Genomic DNA, 16,526 nt, shown 5'->3' on the forward strand with positions numbered 1-16,526 from the left:
AATCTCCACCCCAGCCTCTCAGTGTGGCAGGAAAACCTGTTAGATAGGGAAGTTGTTGCAGAGGATTCCTGCATGACTTGCCTGCATAACAGGCTCCCATGATCCTCCCTGCCTGCTCACACTTAAACTGCAATGTGGTCTCCATCTAAACATGCCAGACACACACTTCCCAGCCTCATGAATGCACTACTGACCGGACTTCAAAATGTAGAGCTCAGGCTGCTGCAGGTGGTGACACTTTTTTGCACCTGTGGTTGTCTGGAAGATTATCAACAGATAAGATTTCCCGCGATTTGCTATCCTGAGGCAAATTAGGGTGGATAAATCCTCAGGGCTTGATAAGGTGTTTCCTCAGACCCTATGGGAGGCAAGTGCAGAAGCAATTAGATGTTAGCTGAGATATTTAAATCATCCTCAGCGACAGAAGGGGTAGCAGAGGATTGGAAGATAGCCAATGTTGTTCTGCTGTCTAGGAAAGGTTCTAAATGCAAACCAGGAACTTTTAGGCTGGTGAACCTGACATCAGCAGTGTGAAAATTATTGTAAGGTATTCTCAGAGACCTGAATATATGAGTATTTGGATAGACAGTGACTAATTAGGGATAGTCAACATAGCTTCATGCATGGTAGGTTGTGTTGAACCAAACTTAGAAAGATTTTCAAGAGAGTTGCCAGGTGCTACTACTACTACGTCGACTCAGGCCTAGGGGGCTGGCGTCGGGCATGATGACGGACTCTCCACTTCTCCCTCTCCCTCATCAGTGTGTTCAGTTCATCTACATTAGCCGCGCCGCTGTCTTCTAGGAGTGTGTTGACCATAGTATTGGGAGGGTGCCCTGGGTTCATCCTCCCATGCTTAGGCTCCCATATGATGACAAGGCTGGCAGGTAGCTCAGAGTGGTGTAGACAGTGCCCCGCTAGTTGCAGTGTTCTTGCCTCGATTTTAGTGGTGAGCATCAGTATGTCATTATGGAGCTCGATGTTCAACATGTGCTGTTGCCAACTCACATCAAGAGCCATCCGGAGCATTCATGTATAGCAACCATCTAGAGACTTTCGCATAGTCTTGGTGAGTGTCCACGTCTCGCATCCGTACCTGAGAATGGACTCTATGACTGCTGTGAAAATCCTCTTTTTAAGCCCTCTGGTCCGGTTCGATTTCCAGGTTTCCTTCATGTCGTTCATAGCCCTCCACGCCAGCGCCTTCCGTATCTTTATGTCCTTTTCCGAACTCATCATTCTTGACCCAAGGTACTTGTAGTCAAAGACTTTCTTAATGGTATCATTCTTTACAGTCTTGAGAGTGCCTTCGTCGCAGTTAAACGCCATGTACTCTGTCTTTTTAGTGTTTAGGTGAAGTCCAACTTTATTGCATTCAATTTCCACTTTTGTCGGTAGCTGCTGTGCTTCCTCCATCTGGTCAGAGAGCAGGACTATGTCATCCGCAAAATCAAGATCTGTGAGCGTAACTGGTCTGACCCTTTTGGTTTGTCCTGGTTTTATGGTGAAACCAAGCTTGTCATAATCTTTGGCAGCTTGACATAGAGCGTAATCAAGGACGGTTATAAAGATGTAGAGTGTTTCCTTGCAGCACACCAGCTAGGAGCTCGAACACTGCTGTTTCTCCGTCTGGTGATACAACTTTCGCCATGGTTTTGGTATAGCTGGACTCTATTGCTCTCAGTAGATGGTCTGGCACTCCGTAAGCTTTCAGGATCTTCAGCATTTTACCTCGGTGAATGGAGTCAAAAGCCAGGAAAGTTGATGTTAACTATGAGGATTTTAGCAAAGCATTTGACAAGGTCCACACTGGATGTTGGTGAAGAAGGAAAAGTTGCTCAGCTTTCAGGATGAGGTAGTAAATTGGATTAGGCAATGACTTTGTGGGATAAAGCCAGAGAGTGGTAGTAGATGGTTGCCTCTCTGACTGGAGGCCTGTGACTAATGGACTGCATGAGAGATCTGGATCTGTTGCTGTTCATCATCTATACCAGTGATTTGGATGATAATGTGATTAACTGGATCAGCAAATTTGTAGATGACATCCAGACTGTGGGTGTAGTGGACAGCGAGGAAGACCAACAGAACTTGCAGCATGTCTGGACCAGGTAGAAAAGTGGGCTGGAAAATGGCAGGTGGAATTTAATGCAGACAAGTGCGACGTGTTGCACTTTGATAGGACCAACCAGACGAGGTCTTACACAGTGAACGGTAGGGCACTGAGGAGTGTGGTAGAGCCAAGGGATCTGGGAATACAGGTTCATAATACATAGAAAGTGGCATCACAAGTTGATTGGGCTGTAAATAAAGTTTTTGGCACATTGATCTTCATCAAAGTATAGTGTAGAGGAGATGGGATGTCATGTTGAAGATGTATAAGGTGTGGGTGAGGCCTAATTTGGAGTACTGTGTCCAGTTTTGGTCACGTACCTGCAGGAAATGATGAAAATAAGGTTGAAAGAGTACAGAGAAATTTTACAAGGACATTGCCAGGACTGGAGGACATGAGTTATAATGAAAAATTGAATAGGTTAGGACTTTATTCCTTGAAACATAGAAGACTGGGGGGAAGTTTGTTAGAGGTATACAAAATGATGAGAGGTATAGATAGGGAAAATGCAAACACTGAGGTTGGGCAGAAATACAACTAGCGTGCATGGTTCATAGTCATAGTCATAGTCATACTTTATTAATCCCGGGGGAAATTGGTTGAGGGTGAAAGGAGAACGTGAAGGGACACTTCTTCACTCAGAGGGTCATGAGAGTGTGGAATGTGCTGCCAGCATAACTGGTGCATGCGAGCTTGATTTCAACATTTAAGATAAGTTTAGATAGGTATGTGGATGGTACGGGTATGCAGGGATATGGTCCTGTTTCAGGTCAATGGGAGTAGGCAGTATAAGTCGTTCAGTCTGAACTAGATGGGCAGAAGGGCCTGTATCTGTTTTGTATTTTTTCATGACTCTATGACTGAATGACTCTATACGTCACCAGAAACAAGCCTGAGATTCATTTTCTTGTGGGCATTCACAGTAAATACAAGGAACACAATAGAATCAATGAAAGACTGTCCCCCACCAGGACGGAAAAACAATCAATGTACAAAAGACAACAAACTCTGAAAATACAATATGAAAAAAAAGAAATAATGAATGTGATACCATGGATGATTTGAAATTAGACACCACTTCATCGGTAAAGCTAAAGCAACTACTTCAGATACACCACCCATTCACCCTCCACATCAGCAGTTTGATATCAGACTCCTCAGATATGATGAGCTAATAAAAGTAGTAAAGCAGGCGAGGGCTGTTTCAGCGCCAGGGCCAAATAGTGTTCCATACAAACTCTACAGAAATGCGCCAAGAGTCCTGAACTTCTTATGGAAACAGATGAAGGTAGTCCGGAAGAGTAAACATTCCTGGAGCATAGCAGCGGGCAGGAGGAATTCTAATTCCTAACGAAAAAGATTCCTCAGAAATTGGACAGTTTCGGCAAATAAATCTATTAAATGTTGAAGGGAAAATATTTTTCAGTGTCAAAGCACAAAGTCTGTCTACTCACCTGGAGAAAAACAGCTTAATCCACTAAACTTAAATGAAAGAGCAGCCAAGAAAAATGAAGACATCATCTCTATTGAAGAAAACGTTAACCAATGGAAGAACATGCCCCTCCATGGAAGACATCCCATTGATCTGAGCAGACTAGATGTTGACAAGGATGCATCAAACGCCTGGCTCAGAGTCGGAGACCTCTTCCCAGAAACAGGGGGTTCCTTGTGGCAATACAGAGCCAGGTGGTAACACAAAATATTATCAAAAATTCATAATAAAAGCTGACAATTTTAAAATGGTAAATGCAGAAAAGGTCAAGAGAAAACAGAAACAGTCCAACACATTATAGGCTCCTGCAGCAGTTTATCTCAATCTGATTACTTACCAAGGCACAATCTAGTGGCAAACATCATTCACCAAAATCTTGCTTTAAAATATAAACTCAGAAAAGACATCATACCTTATTATAAGTGCAAGCCTGATCCAGTTTTAGAGTTAGAGTCCTACAAATTACAAACGTATATTACAACCAATTCATTATTACAGATAGGACAATCCATAATAAACATCCATATCTAAGATTACAGGATAAACAAGCATGAAGAACTTACTCAATAGATACAGCCATTCTAATCAGATATAAAAATTAGTGAAAAATGCTAGAAATATGCTGAATTAAAAGAGGAAATTGAAAGCCTTTGAAACATGAAGAGGGTACATATTGTTCCAATAGTAATATCTACAGCTGGTATCATCCCAAAGTCACTACACAAAAGCATTAAACGATTAGACCTATGCAGCAATATTTATGTAAATCTCCAGAAAACCACAATGGTAAACACCACTGGAATATTTTGAAAGTTCCTAGCAATTGCGAAATGAGTGTGCTTGAATGTGCCCGTAACTCAGGTTTTAGCAGCGTGAGCTGAGAAAAAATAAAAATACAAATACAATAAAAAAAATTTCAAGAAAATAAAAAAGCACAGGATAAGATGTTGATATCCCTTCTGCCAATGGGTTGTGAGCACTTGCTCGAGACTGCCTTGATGTTGGGAGTGGCACAGGGTTGACCCGCAGGAGTTTTCAAATGGGCACCCTCCTTCCTCAATGTTTCGTTGATTAGCCCACTACATCTCCAGAGGGCTCAACGATGACTTCTGGTGTCCCAGAGTCACCTCCCGTTGTGTCCTCCCACTCTCTTGATGCTATCTTGGAGCCCAGGAGAGGTCTTTTTGCCTGATCCAAAATCATTGACTGCTTCTTTCTGCCACCTCTGATGTGGCTCTGATGGTTTGCTGCACAGTCTGACCATGGATCCCTTGCTCCTTCAGCAATTTGATGGTGGATGTGGCTATAAATCCCCTACAACCCACTTCCACAGGACAAGCTTTGGTTTCCCCCTCGCTGAGCTTCACCCGCTAGATCTGCATAGTGTAGTCGCTTGCGCTCATAAGCTTCAGCTATTGAAACCTCCCACGGGACTGTGAGTTCCTCAATGTAGACAATCTGTAATGAATTGGACCAGATAACCAAGTCTGGCCTGAGATTGGTGGTAGTAATTTCCGGTGGAAAGGTGGGTTGTTTATTGACATCCACCAGCATTTTCCAGTCACGGGCCATGTTCATCTGTCCTGTTTCCAGCTCAGGAGGGAGATCAGTTGGTCTTTTCCCTTTTACCTCCCCTCCCCCTCCCCGGGACGAATGCTGCTGATGTCAGTGTGTATGTCATTCCAGGGCGCAAGGAGTTGATTGCTATCCTCTTGATCTCGATTGCCACTGCCATACTCTTCAAGGCCTGTTTGTGATGACACGTGTATCTGCTTTGTGTGAGGCTGGTTTGGCAGCTTGCCAGGATATGCTTGGGATTGCCGTAATTGGGCACAGGGCACAGGTTGGGTCCTCACTGAACCTCTGGTCAAGGTTTTATTGTGAGGGAAGCACATCATATATAGCTCTGATGAAAAGCTAAGCCTGTTTGTTTCCATCTCCCATATGTCCTTCCAGCTGATTTTCCTCCTCTCATCGCTTTCTCACTGCATCCATTGCCCCTGCTTAGCCAGGGAGATGTCCTTTGCACATCTGTCTGACTCTTCTTGTTGCTGCACTTCCTCAACAACCATCTCTCTCTTCAATCTAGAATTGTGGCCTTGTGCCAGGTGGGTCCACTTGCTGCCAGACCAAAGCCACATCTGCCCCATTGGACTTGCCCCACAATGTCTCTATGCCTAAAGGCTGCTATTGCCTGCTGCACTGCATCAGCTGGGGTCCATTTCTGTCCAATTGATAAGGTCTGTACAGCGTTACTGATGGTCTTTTCACATGAGTCTTTGAGTGTAATCTGTAGACGCACCTTAGAACACTTGAAGGCCACTGAAAGGTAGTTCAAGGACTCCTCTACCATAGAGACTGATGTTACTGATACACCTTGGGACACTGAGCCACCTCCTTATGAATGACATGGTGATTCGCTCAAGCTTCTTCACAGTTGTTAGTGGGACCTCATAGACAGTGAGTGGCCACATAACCCAGAGTAGGAGTCCAAACCATCAGCACCAGAGCTTCAGTTTTCCAGCAGCATGGCCTTGTCGATGTTATTCAGGCTGTTGGTGATGTGTTGCTTTAGTTGCTGCACCTGCTTTTTGTCTGTGAGGCTGGTGTTGTACCATCTACCCAGGCTGTTCAGACACTGTTGGAATTGGGACATCAGCGATGAAGAAATTGATGCCTTTCAGACTTCCCTTGACTATGGAGATGCTTTGTGACTTGCTGGGCTTGATTTTCATTCTGGCCCACTTGTTGTTTTCCTGCAGCTCTCCAAGCAGTCGCTTGGTGCATGCTGCAGTGGTGGTCAGTGTTATTATATCATCCATGTACGTCCTAACTGGGGGAAGGCAAAGTCCAGCACTTATTCTCGTTTCTTCTTTCTTTCTTTCTGCGCAGCTTCCTTAGATTCTCAGTTCTTCACAACTTTGTCAGCTGGCTCTTGATGCCTGCTTGAAGTTGGTTGAAGCCTTCCCTCTCACTACCTAGGGCTTTCTTCCTTAGCTGTCTCCTTTCCCAAACCAGTCACTCAATCTTCTGCTGCCTCCTGGACTTTATTGCTGGTGATGATGTCTTTCCACTCTTCCTGTTGCTGACTCCAAATTGCTCTTCCCTGTAGCAGTATATGATGGCACCCATTGCATCCAACTTCTTTTCTGATGTTCCTTTTAATTGCTCCAAAACTTTCATCGAGTTGTGGTTGATGGCTTCCCACTCTTGCTTATCAGCGGTTTTGGGCCACTTCAGGAGCGGTCTGTGCCCTTTGATCTTTCCTTCCTCAGGAGGTGCTGGTGGTTTGATGGGTTCCTCAGTTGGGATTTCTGTGCTAACCTCCTCAGTGACAAGGGTGCTGATGCTCTGCGAACTTTAGTTCATGCCCATTCGCTGTGCTTCACTCAATTCAGTTGATTGGCTTCACAAGAAGTACTGGCCAATGCAAGCTCCCTGCCCCTGCTCCCTCAAGAACACTTTCCCTCCTTTTCTGATGTTACTTTCTCCCATCCACAGGTGCACACCCGACACGTGTCCCACTACTGCCATTGGTGTTTTGGTGGTCTCTTGTGCAGCGGTCTTGTTGTTCATAGTAGGTTCTCTTCCTAGGTCTGTAGCCATGTTATCAGTCATTGGGCCATCTTGCACCTTTGCTCTCACAGGCTCTAGGGGTATCTTTCTTTATTGCCTTTTCATAACGAAAGACCAACAAATTCAAGATGATAAACACAGAAAATGCCAAGAGAAACCAGAAACAATACAATACATTACAGGATCCTGCAGCTGTTGAACTCAATCTGATTACTTACACAGGCACAATCAAGTGGCAAACATCATACACCAAAATCTTGCTTTAAAATACAAAGTCATAAAAGTCATCATATATTACTGTACATACAAGTCTGATCCAATTTTAGAGTCAGAGTCCTACAAATCATATTACATCTGATCCATTATTGCAGATAATAACTGTCTGGATAGACAAACAGGATAAACAAACAAGAACAATAAAGAAAGCCACAATAATAAGTAGTCTTTGTGGTATGGATTTGGCTGTTTCCTGGGCCAGCTGAGGTTGCTGGCTGAACTGAAACTTGGAGCTACCCTGGAGCAGAGATGGAACTGTGTTGTTCTTTGGTGTTTGTCTCTTCTTGTCCTCGCCTCTGTGGGGTAAGTCAGGCTGTTTTGCTGTTGCCCTGTGGGGGGGGGGGGTGTCCTGTCTTGTCTTGTCCTTGCCTCTGTTGAGTAAGTCTGGCTGTTCTGCCGTTACCTGACGGAGAGACTGTCCCACCTTGGTGTGGAGATGAAGTTGAGTCCCGGCTCTATGTTTATGTTCTGTCCTGTCTCATGTTAGTGTTGTGTTAAAGATGAGTACTGGCTTGTTGAAGGATAAGTCCTGGCTCTGTGTTGATGTTCAGTTCCCAGTCTGTCTCTGAGCTCCAAGAACCCAAGCCTCGAGGATCCCGCAGCCAAGCTCAAGACCCAAGCTAAGACCCCAGCCTGTCTCCAAGCTCAGGCCTCTAGACCCCAGCCACATCCTGTCCTGAAGGCACATCATGTCCTTGTCTGGTTCTGGGGTCCAGGCCCGAGGCAAGACCCAGGTTCTGGGTCCTTGTTCAGTCTCGGGCTCAGAGTCCAAGCCTTATCTCCTAGTCCATGGTTCCTAGTCCTGGTCCAGCTTTCCCCAGCTCAACTCTGCGTTCTTGTCCCTGCTCCTTGCTTGAGTCCTATCACGTCCCTACTCTAGTCAAGTCCTGTTCCTTGTACTTCAGTGTCTGTGTCTTGCACTTGGGTCTGTTCCCAGCCATGCCCTTGTGACACTCGCTGAACAAAACTGCATTAGGGGGCAGACTTGCCTCCGTATCAATGCAGTTTAAAAGTCTGCTGACTATTTATGGAACTGCAGGACAGACCAGCCTCCGGATCTGGCCTGAAATGAAATTTCATGACTTTCCAATTACAGCAACACACAGAGATTTGTTGAAAGAGAAGCTCGTTAAGCTTCAGTGTCATTTCACGTGGGGCTCTCAGAAGGAAACTATTCAAGTGAATGATATGAAATACAGATTGCAAGATTCTCTAAAATTTGATGTGAAATACAAATTTACATCCTACAACCAACTCGCTTTTGTAAACTGTATACAGGGCAACTATAAAGAAGCAATTCGAAACTTAAAAGAAGCTGAAAAAAATTGGAGAGAGAACCATAAAGATGAATTTGAAAGAAGCATCATCATGTGTGGAAACTTGGCCTGGGTGCATTACTATGAGGCAACTGACTGGGGCCCAGTCCTAATTTGACAAGCTGGAGATGATCTGTAAACCGCTCAGTGACAGCCTTCACTCTGTGGAAAGGCAAAGGAAAGCTTTGAGAAGGCTCTGAATGAAGATCCTAATAACATAGAATGAATCACAGGCTATGCCACTGCTCTGATTCATCCAGAATTAATTCCTGGAACTCCCGCGAATCATGAGCAGAGTCAGTCAGTAAAGCATCTGCATAATGTAGTGGAACTTGTTTCTGACAACACTGTTGCTATGGTTCTGTTGGCTGGAAAACTACAAATGTTCAAGTAAAAAGAGGAAGCAAATGAATTAGTTGAACAAACATTGCAGAAAATGCCCAATTTTCCATATGTGCTTTATGTGGCAAAATTTTGGAGATTAGAAGATGTGGAGAAAGCTACTAGCCTGTTGAAGAAAACATTAGAAATAACTCCACATAGCATCTTCCTACATCACCAAATTGTGTTGTGTTATAAACTTAAACTAAAGCAACTGCTTGAAAATCCTTTTCCCAAAACTGGCAGCAAATCTGAACACCAACAGGAGGCTGAGCTAGTCAGAATATGCATGTATTACTTTGCAAAGGTAAAGAAACATCATCCAAATGCACTTAAACCATAATTGGAGTGCATACACTTTGGTGTAATAATTGAAGAATATTCAAAGCGGAGGAAATATGTGACGACTTGTTCAAGTTAGTAGATTCGTAGAGAAGAGCAATGTTTAAAGGCTGGCTTTAATTCAACTGTACCAGATAAAATGTGAATCAAATGCAATTATACTTTTTCTGAAAGGACAGAATATTGAACATGAGTCAAATGGACAGAAAATGTGTTGCACAAATTTGGAGAAGTGGTTAAGCAGGAAGCTTGGAAGGAATCCACAAGCAACAAAGTCTTTAATGTCAAATCATTACTGAATCAGATGGATTAAAGCTACTCTAAGGCTATTGGAGATATTGGGGATTGATCATGACAATGTAACATATCTGATTGTTCATAATAAATTGGCTCTTTCCTCCACTGGGAACTACATTGATGCATGGAGGTGCATTGACTCTGTCCAATCAAGAACAAATATATCTGGGAAAAAAAAGTTGATACCTTTTATATTATTGGCTAGCTTACCTCACTGCATTTCACTTTTAACTGGCCCTCCAAAGCAAACTATTGTCAAACTTCAACTCATTCGGTACACTGCTGCTAGACTTTTAACTAAAACCAGGATGAGGGAACATATCAGTCTCACACTAGCTGCACTGCGTTAGCTTCCTGAATTTTTTAGAGAAAGTTCTCTTCCTTGTTTATAAAACTGTTAATGGTTTGGGACTGGAGTACATTGCAAAATCACTTTTGTTTTATACTTCAGCACAAGCTCTCAGGTCATCTTCAGCCAGGCTGTTAAATTTAAACAACCTCCCTCAAAAGATAATTGGCAGGTCGTCATTTTGAACTACATTCCTAAACTGCATTACTCAATGCCTAAAGCTATAAGTGATGCACATCACGTGACACTTTTAAATGCCAACTAAAAACTTACTTATTTAACATTGCTTTTAACTATCATCTTTTTGTCTTTTATTTACATATTAAAATATTTTTTATTTTATTTTTCATATTTGTACTTTTATCCCATTATAAAGCACTTTGGACTACATTATTTGCATGATGAGTGCTCTATAATTTTTTTTCTCTTGGCTCAAGCTGGTAAAAGCCGAGGAATGGGCATAGTCAAGCACACTTATTTCTCAATTATTAGGAACTTTCGGACTATTCTAGTGGTGTTAGTATTGTGCTTTTCTGAAGCTTTAAAGAAATATTGTTGTGTAGGCCTATTTGTTTAATGCTATTGTGTAGTTATTTTGGGATGATACCAGTTGTAGGTATCACCATTGGGACAATGTTCATGTTCCATAGTCTTTCAATTTCCTTTTTAAATTCAGCACATTTCGGATGTTTTTTGCTCATTAATTTCTGTATGTGTGTTTGGAATGGCTATATCTATTAAGCAAGTTGCTCTTGTTCTTTTAAATATTTACCCTGCCTCGCCAACAAGTGACTGCTCATGATAATTGAAGCCCGCCAAAAAGTCCCAGATGACCCCAAGCTCTTTTTAATCACCTGAAAATAACCTTTGCTAAATATGACATTTTATTTAAATATTAGGATGATGAGTATTATCTGTAATATAGTTAATCCTAGGGTAACTATCAATTATAAAATTTTATGGAGATGGATAATTGCAAGGGGCAGCTACATTCCTATTAAATTTAAAATTAATTGACTTAAATGCCATACAAGAGGCTTAAAATCACTGACTTTCTTACTCAGGGTACATGTGATGAACAGCCCAGATGGGCCAAGATTTTTTTGAAACAATTGCAGGTGTATTCATGTTTAACAGCAAGGGACTGTGTTCTTTTTAAAAAAAAAACATTTTTCAATATTTCATTTTAAAGATAAAGTGAATCTAGCAAGGGTTTGGTGGGTGGAAAGAGGATCTAGCATCTGTCGGATCACACGCATTTAAACTTTAGCCCAACCATATCACCAATGTGCAATTTAAATCACCACAGGATTAATCTGCCTAAACAGGTAGCTTGGTATGAGAAGCCTGAAGTGATCTAGTTTTTCTATGGGTCTTTGTCTTCCATTTTCATTAATGATTAAATGACCTTGGATTATGTGAAACTGCTCTTCATCTCAATCATGATCAAAGTCTTTGGCTGCCATGCTTTCTGGCACTTGCGTTGCCAAACAATAAATAATGCACAAAGCTAGCCAGAGTGGTTAGAAGTCTGGTTCAGTGGTTGTGGCTTATTGTAAAGTTCTGTCTGGTTTGCTAACGTCCTTTAAGTTTGAGCAATTGTTATCCAAGTCTGTCCTAGCCTATATATTACTTCAGAACCATTGCCCTTTGAGATGTCCAAATAAATTGTAACAAATTAGTGAAAAGATTATAAAGTAGCCAGAAAAGAACTCAAGAAGGGAATTAGGAAAGTCAGGAGGGGACATGAAAAGTCCCTGGTAACTTGGATTAAAGAAAATCTCAAGGCATTCTATATATACGTCACGAGCAAGAGGATAACTAGGAAGGGGATAGGACCATTCAAAGATAAAGGGGGGAACTTTTGCTTGAATGCAGAGGATGTGGAGAGGCCCTAATGAATACTTTACATCACTCTTGACCAAAGAGAAGGATAAGGAGGATAGGGAGATGTAGAAGAAATTTTCTTACTAGCTAGTTACTATGGGGTTAAAGAGTTTTTTACAGCAGCCTTAAACTGCTGCTGGAGGGCTAACTAGCTTAAATGACTAACTAGCTTGAGAAGGAGTAATCAAAGCCTAATCATGGTGTTCTGTTTCTTTAATTGTACTGTGTAATCATTCTTGCTTCAAGGCTGCAGGTAGAAGTAGCCTTCGAATAGATAAGGAAATAGTAACCTGATTATACCTTTTTCTGTACTGTGCTAAGACAAGGTTATTGAGCAAAGGAATTATCTGCTTGCATGTTGTATTTCACAAACATGCTTGGAAGCTTTTGATAACATACACTGTCTATATAATGAGAAAAGTCTGTGTACTCAGGGAGAGTCTCAAGAACCCTGCTTTAAGAGGTTGAGCTCTCTATGATGTGTATTATGTTATAATAAAGACTTTCAAAGGCGATCTCCCTTCATGTCCGAGTAATACCTTTTCTGCAACAATCGGGACTCTTGTTGGGCCACGAGGTGGCCCTAAGGCACATAAAACACAGTTCTGTAGGAAGGACCAGGGAGAAGGAATTGAAAGAGAAAGTAGAAAGGGACAGAGAAGGGATAAGTCCCGGGATATTTGTTGAAAGTGTGGGAAGAAGGGGCATTGGGCTAGGGAGTGTCGAAGCATCCCTTATAGAGAACCTACGCAGCCCGCCAAGACAAATGAAAGGGAAGGTCCCTCCTTTACTTATAATCACCTTTTTCCGTCAGAATAGGGGGGCCCAGGGGAGGTGGTGGTGCAGGGGGTGATTATATCACTTTCCCAAAGCTCTGAAATGCAACCCATTGTAACCCTTAGAATAGGAGACACTCATTTGCGAGCCTTGGTGGACACTGGTGCTACCCTGTCCTCTGTACCCCCCCGACCTCCCTGGGATTACCCCTAAGCCAAAAAAGGGTGGTAACCATGGAAGTAGCTGGCATTCCCCTGTCAGAACCCCTATCAAAGAAGGTCACTTTGTCTCTGGGAGACAATTGTATAGAAGAAACTCTGATAGTATCCAAAACCACTCCCTTTCCCCTTTTGGGATGCCAGGCTCTTTGCAAACTAGGAGCCACTATTTATTGCACCCCTCAAGGCATGTATATGAATGTACCCTCACCCCAGACACACCAGTTAACGTCCATGCTCCTTACCTCTGAAGTTAAATCCAAGCCAATATTATACTGCTGGCAGCTCCGGGGCAAACCTATACTGTTAAGATGTGCAGCCTAAGGCAACAACTTAACAAACTGACGCCATCGTCTCAGACTGAAGCTTTGTGGGGCCTATTGCAAATGGTACAGTATCACTCCTTGCACTGTATGGCGTGGTATACAACGAAAGATAACCCTGAATATCGGGGAAAGACGCACACTTGTGAGGGTCAGGAAACTAAAATAAACCCAGAACCTTATCTCAACTTTGGGAAAGAAGGATTGGGTATCCCAGTATGCCTCTCTGCAGAGCAACAATCCCTGTTCTGCCTTGACTCAGTACCTCATTTGACCTTTGCCCTGTGGCCCCCCTTATCAGGCAAAACAGATGGGCCCTATGATCAGGCGGTTACAATCTGCTCCCATTATCGATGGTACTGGGGATTTCGAGTGGTACGGGCCTGAAGAAGGAAGAGTATATCTGCCGGGAATTTGAACAGGAGATCAGTGCTGAGTGTATTGATATGGTTGGGTATTTTGATCTAAAGGAGGAGTTAGCATTGGGTTTCTTGGGGACCATTAGGATGGGTAAGTCCCCACAGCCTAATGGAATATACCCCAGGTTATTGGGAGGAGACGAGAAGAGATTGTGGGGTCTTTGTGTCCTTTCTAGCGAAAGGCGAGGTACCAGACACGTGGTGAGTAGCTAGCGTTGTTCCATTATTCAAGAAGAGAACCAGGGATAATTCCGGAAATGAAAGGCCAGTGAATCTCAGGTTATAGCTATGGGATTTACCGAGAAAATTCTTAGGGATAGGATTAATGAACATTTGGAAAACTGTGGTCTAATTAGAGCGAACCAGCATGGATTTCTGTGGGTCAAGTCATATCTTAGTAACTTGGTTGAGTTTTTTGATGAGGTCATGAGGGTAACTGATGAAGGTAGTGCTGTGGATGTTATCGACATGAATCTTAGGAAGGTTTTTGACAACCTCCCTCATTGGAGGGTCATACAAAAGATTAAGACACATGGGATCCATGGTGAATTGGCTGTTTGGATTCAGAACTGGCTTGCCCATAGAAGACAGAGGGTAATGATTGAAGGGACTTATTTTAGCTGGAGGTCTGTGATTAGTGGTATTCCACAGGGATCTGTACTGGGTCCTCTTCTGTTTGTGATGTTTGTAAATTACCTGGATAATATTGTAGATAGATGGGTTAGTAAGTCTGCAGATGATACAAATATTGGTAGTGTTGGATCAGAGCATAACTGACTCTGTTCTTCTCTTGTTATACTTCATGACTGTGTGGCTAAGCACAGCTCCAATCAAATCTATAAATTTATCAATGACACCACCGGTGTTGTCAGAATCTCAGATGGCAGCGAGGAGGTGTACAAGAGTGACACAGATCGGCTGGTTGAGTGATGTTCAGAAAACAATCTTCCACTCAACACCAGCAAGACCAAGGAATTGATTGTGGTCTCCAGGAAAGGGAAGACAGGAGAACACATAGCAGTACTCATTACGGGCCAGCAGTGGAAAGGACGTGCAGCTTCAAGTTCCTGAGCATCACCATTTCAGAGGATTTGTCCTGGGCCCATTGCATTGCTGCAAACATGGCAAAGGCACACCAGCAGCTACACTTCATTGGGAGTTTGAGGAGATTTGGTACATTACCAAAGATTCTAGCAAATATCTACAGATATATGATGGAGGACATTCCATCAGGGTGCATCATGCTTGATAGGAAAGCTGTAATTGCAGGATCAAAAAAAACTGCAGAGGTTTGTAGACTCAGCCAGCTGCATCCCTCCCCACCACTGAGGACTTTTTCAAAGGACTACCATACCCCAGTGTTATCCACTCCTGCAGCCCTCTGTTGATATACTGCACTGTACTCCAGTATTAAATGGTGACAGACCTGTGCCCACCACTGCTGTACTCCAGTTACACTGTTGACAGACTTTCCCATAGTACTGCAGCCATGCTATGGTGATACTTGATACCTCTGCAACACAAATGGACTTACAATTGGATGAAGACCTGAACCTGGAACTGGGTTGGGAAGACCTGTCCAAGCGTGACATGGTCTTTACATCTTTGGCCACAGGGGAATCTTGGCTCCCAGTATAGGCCCATTTTGTCCTCTAACCCTGGACCAAATTGTCATCAGGTGGATCCTAGATTTTGGTGGTCATTTGGGAAGGCATTAGATCCTACTATTGGTCTCCAGTTGCAACTTCCACAGCTGTTCCAAGTCACTATGTACTTCTAACTGAATGGTGACATCATAAGAAACTTGTGAAGCTCCATGAAATTTCTAGAGTCATCCCTGAAGACATCATAGGTTCAGTGGGAAAGTACCATCCTGAGCCCAGAGGCTTATCACCTTAGCAGCAGATGCATGCATGCCTGTCCAACAGCTACTCTGTTTTATTGGGTTGGTGAGAGGTGGGGGGTTGCCTGTCTTATATACCTCTTGCTCCTGGACCTGTTGGTTCCATTCATTCATTTGCTCCCCTCCCCACATCCTCCCATTCCATCCTGTGATATCTTCATCAATCCTCCTTCATTGTCCAACTATATGCAGGAGTTATAATGACTCCAGGATTTGAATTATCTTTGGTCTGATGTTTATAGTCACGGATTAATTTCCAAATGTTCTTCTTAATCAATGAATCACACCCATCCACAGTCAAAATCAAAGACTTTTATTAGTGATTAATGACAATTTGATATAATTCATATAGAACAATTGTGACTTAATTAGCTCTAGTGTTGCCCCTGTGGCAATTCCCCTTGCACTTCTCAATACAAAATGACTTGATATTCATCCATAATGTTATCTGCAATTGTACTTCATTTGAAACACATACAAACATGACACATGGTATTCAGCAGATCACAACAAGTGTACTGTTGGATGTTTTTCCATGGATAGCAGTAAAAATTACCACAGAACTACACCACTGTCCAGACTCTCAATATCTTTGGATCTATGCATGTGTTGCACTTGGTCCCTTTAGATCCTGCTTCTTCTCTCCCCCTTTGGCTCTGTCCCTCATCTCTTGTCAAATAGCTCTATAATATCTCATTCTAGATTGACCTTCTGCTTCTCTTCTGCTGCTAAGAATACAGGATGGTTATTTATTTAATCCCAAACGGCACAGTATTGTAGTAGTTGGTACATGCTTTACATACAGCCCAGCCGGGTTCAAATCCTGCTGCTACCTGTAAGGGGTCTGTACATTCTCCCTG

The 16,526-nt window shown here is 42.9% G+C and overlaps 1 pseudogene; it reads left to right on the plus strand.

The window, feature by feature from the left end:
- Window positions 1-8,453: 8,453 nt before the first annotated feature.
- LOC134359129 (interferon-induced protein with tetratricopeptide repeats 1-like) lies at window positions 8,454-9,494 on the plus strand (annotated as a pseudogene).
- Window positions 9,495-16,526: the final 7,032 nt, after the last annotated feature.

The sequence above is a fragment of the Mobula hypostoma genome, chromosome 19, assembly GCF_963921235.1.
Source record: "Mobula hypostoma chromosome 19, sMobHyp1.1, whole genome shotgun sequence".
In the NCBI taxonomy this organism is placed as follows: Eukaryota; Metazoa; Chordata; class Chondrichthyes; order Myliobatiformes; family Myliobatidae; genus Mobula; species Mobula hypostoma.